Source organism: Chiloscyllium plagiosum, unplaced genomic scaffold (genome assembly GCF_037043375.1).
Source record: "Chiloscyllium plagiosum isolate Xiang-an unplaced genomic scaffold, Cpla_swu_hap1 HiC_scaffold_27, whole genome shotgun sequence".
Classification (NCBI taxonomy): domain Eukaryota; kingdom Metazoa; phylum Chordata; class Chondrichthyes; order Orectolobiformes; family Hemiscylliidae; genus Chiloscyllium; species Chiloscyllium plagiosum.
Window position 1 is genome coordinate 11,579,893 of NW_028270165.1, and position 4,110 is coordinate 11,584,002.

Sequence of the window (4,110 nt, forward strand, 5' to 3'; positions counted from 1 at the left end):
GGCAGGAGAACAGCCGTTCCAGGTGTGGACCAACTGGTCCGTCAGCAGGGCAGAGGAATCACTGAAGGCCTTCCCGCACTCAGGTCAGCAGAAGGGCCTCTATCTTCTGTGGATCCATTGGTGCTTCAGAACCCTTTCAAATTCCACAATGTCCTTCAGATAGGAGGGAGACCAGAATTGCACACAATATTCCAAAAGTATTCCATAATATTCCAATGTCCTGTACAGCCACAACATAACTTCCCAACTACAACACTCAGTCAGAGGATTGGGAAAGTTTTCAAAACTCACAAAATAACATCGGAAAGAATGGAGGGACAAACCGAATTTTTGAGAGTCAGCTTGGAAGCATCACTGAGAAATCGGCGGACTGGGTTTATTGGGTACCCGTTCTCCTTAAATACACTATATACGTATTTCTCTTCTGCTCTTCCTAGTTTCTCTGTGCTGCAGTGTGTAGTGGCTCGTTGAAATAATCTCCTGATGCAGCTTCGTTTGTGGGTGTTGGGATGATTGCTTCTGCGGTTAAGTACTTGGTTTGTGTGTGTTGTTTTTCTGTAGACGCTAGTTTGAAGTTCCCCATTGACTGTTCGCTCTACTGTGACATCTAGGAATGGCACTTTGTTGTTGTTCTCCTCCTCTTCAAACCAGGAGCCCCCCTCAGGCCATAGTCTCACTACTTGGAACACCAATATACAGACTAGTCAAAGGCCTCCACTGAAGACTAAAACACCAAGTCGAAGATTCACGCCACTCCAGTTACTCCATCCAAGAATTCTTGAGTACCAAAGACACCAAGGTAGAAGAGGATAGAATAATGTTGTCCTTTGACATACAGCCCTGTTCACATCCATTAACATCACCGTCGCCAAAGAAAACTGAAGACACTACTGGAAGAACCAAAGACACAAACACCAAACAGCACCAACTTCATCAGCAAAGATAACACTGGAGCTGCGGAGCTGTGCCTTACCACCCACTTCATATTCAGTAACAAGACGAAAAAACAGATCAACGGAACACCCATGAAACCACCAGTATCAGGATTCCTCGCAGAAGCAAAAATGCAGAGACTCGAACAAACAGCCCTTCCAACAATCCAACCCAAACTTTGGGTCCGCCACAGTGATGACACTTTTGTCAGCACAAAATGAAACAAATTAGAGGAATCCGACAACACCATCAACAGTATCCTTACTGGCATAAAATTCACAAAAGAGAAGAACAACAACAAAGTGCCATTTCTAGATGTCACAGTAGAATGAACAGTCAATGGTAAATTCAAAACAGCCTCTACAGGAAAACAACGCACGCGAACCAAGAACTTAACTGCAGAAGCAATCATCCATACACATACAAAAAATCTGCATCAGGACACTATTCCAATGAGCCACTACACACTGCAGCACCCAGGAACTATGAAGATCAATAAACAACTGTACAGCGCATTTCGGAAGAATGGTTAGCCAATAGTCACTCTGAAAATAGTTTCCGGGCTGGGAATCGAACCCGGGCCACAGCAGTGAGAGCGCTGAACCCTAACCACTAGACCACCAGGGAGACACGGATGTTCCGTCGTATGCTCTACTGAAAATTGCTTCGATGCCCGGGAATCGAACACGGGCCGTGGTGGAAAGAAGACTTCCACCTGTACATCCACCAATGCCATTTTTTGTATCCATGGCTCCCGATGCGATCTCTACAACATTAGGGAGACTGGAGGGTCAAGTCACATCTCCGGGACACCCGCACCAATCAACCCCAAAGCCCCGTGGTTCAACATTTCAACCCCCCTCCCACTCTCCCGAGGACATGCAGGTCCTGGGCCTCCTTCACCGCCGCTCCCTCCCTACCCGACGCCTGGAGGAAGAACGCCTCATCTTCCGCCTCGGAGCACTTCAATTCCAGGGCATCAATGTGGACTTCACCAGTTTCCTCATTTCCCCTCCCCCCATCTTACCACAGTTCCAATCTTCCAGCTCAGCACTGACCTCATGACCTGTCCTACCTGTCAATCTCCCTTCCCACCTATCCGCTAAACCCTCCTCTCTGACCTGTCACCTCCATCCCCACCACCACTCACCTATTTTACTCTTTGCTACCTTCGCCTCAGCACTCCATCCACCCCAATTTATCTCTCCACCCTGGAGGAGTCCTGCCTCTATTCCTGATGAAGGGCTTTTGCCCGAAACGTCGATTTTCCTGCTGTCTATCCTGCTGTGCTTTTCCAGCACCATTCTGATCTAAACTCTGGCTTCCAGCATCTCCAGTCCTCACTTTTACCGACCCAATAAACCCAGTCTGCCGATTTCTCATCAACAAATTGACACAGGCTGAAACAACGTGTGCAGAAACCCAAGCTACATTACCTTACATTAAATACATCAGTTAAATGATGTCCAGACAACTCAACCCTCTCACCATCATGGTAGCCTACAAACCTACCAACACACTTGAACAGCGGCTAATGAACCTAAAATATCCGATACAAACAAGCAGCAAACGAATGTTATTTACAAAATACCATTCAAGTAAATAAAAACATGAACTCTGCCGTACAGTTCTCTGTGGCAAGAAATGCTGGGATGAGATAAGGAAGATATTTTCAGCCAAAACGAATCGACACTGACTGGACAGCAATTTACAATCACCCCTATCAGCCCAGGATGGAAGATCCGAAGGGATGAACAGTTTTCTTATTTTCGGAAGATTCACAAATATGAGACTGGGTTTTGGTGTTTGTTTCCTTTCCACTCCCAGGAGCATTGGTTGGGGCGGTGAGTTGGGGAAAGTGAAATGTGCCCGTGAGCAGCGTGTGGGGCTCTTTCAGCTTCCTTCCACTGACAGCGCTGTGACTTGTCGCTGATGTTCTCAGGGACACTTACTGACGCGAGACAGTGAAAAGAGTCTCGTTCCTGCAGATCAGGAATTCAAACCGGCTTCAGGACAATGAGAAAGATTAATTGGGATGTGTGAAGAAGCTGTGAGCTGCATTGCAAACTCAGCTGGAGTCAGATGCGTCATCCATTGCGCCCCCGGCCCTGTGCGTACCTGACACCGCCATGCTGCAGAATTCTGACCTTAACACGGACATGCTCAGCAATGGGAACATTCACAAGGTGACCAGCCAAAGATAATCACCGTCACTGCTTCCCTTCCATTGTCCCAACTTTGTGAAGCAGTATCTTTCACTACTTCACGCCCCTCACTGTTCTTCTCTCATTTCCAAATACTTGACTCATTGCCTCAAAAGCAGCTCTGTGATTGTACCACCCTGACAGGCAGTGGGTTGCAGATTCCCGACCAATCCCAATGTGAGTGAAATATCTTTCACCCTCCACTGATTTGAATCTTAAAGAAGAAACTGGGGAACAGTCTCCCTTCCATTTTGACGACATTTCTCATTTTGTAGTCAGCAGGGTTCACACCTGCGTGGGGAAGCCGCAATGGATTTCATGTCCATCGCATAAACCACTCGGCCCACGAATACAGAACCACACTGACAGCTTCACTTCCCAGGTCTGTCTGCCTGTGGAGCTGAGAAAGAGTGAATTATTGCTGGGTTTGTTTGAATCCAATCACTTCACAGGTTTCGAAAGGGTTAAATATCTGCACATGGAGAGTTTGGTTGTTTGATCCCGAAAGATGAAATGCAAAAACAGAAATTGCAGGAGCAACTCAGCAGGTCAGGCACCATCGGTGGAAAGAGAATCAGAGTCAATATTTCAGAATTCTGTTTTCTCCCACAGGTACCGCCAAACCTGCTGAGTTTCTCCAGCAGTTCCTCTTTCTGTCTCGGATTCTCAGCATCCGCAGTCCTTTACGTTAGAAAATAAATCATTTCAGCCTCATGTGCAGGAATGTGAATCCTTTCAATTTCCCAAAAAATCGGCAGAGATTTCAAGACATTCGGAAAAAAAGTAAAGTGACATTAGGAAGAACATTTTCGCACAGGGAGTGGTTCGGATCCGTAAATCCCTGTCTGACCGTGATAAAGAGGCAGATTCAAGAACACAAAAGGGAATTCGGTTCAAAGTAACAATGCGGAGATTTACAGGATGAAGGCAAGAGCATGATAAGAATAGAGTCTCTCATTTACCTGCTGTGTAG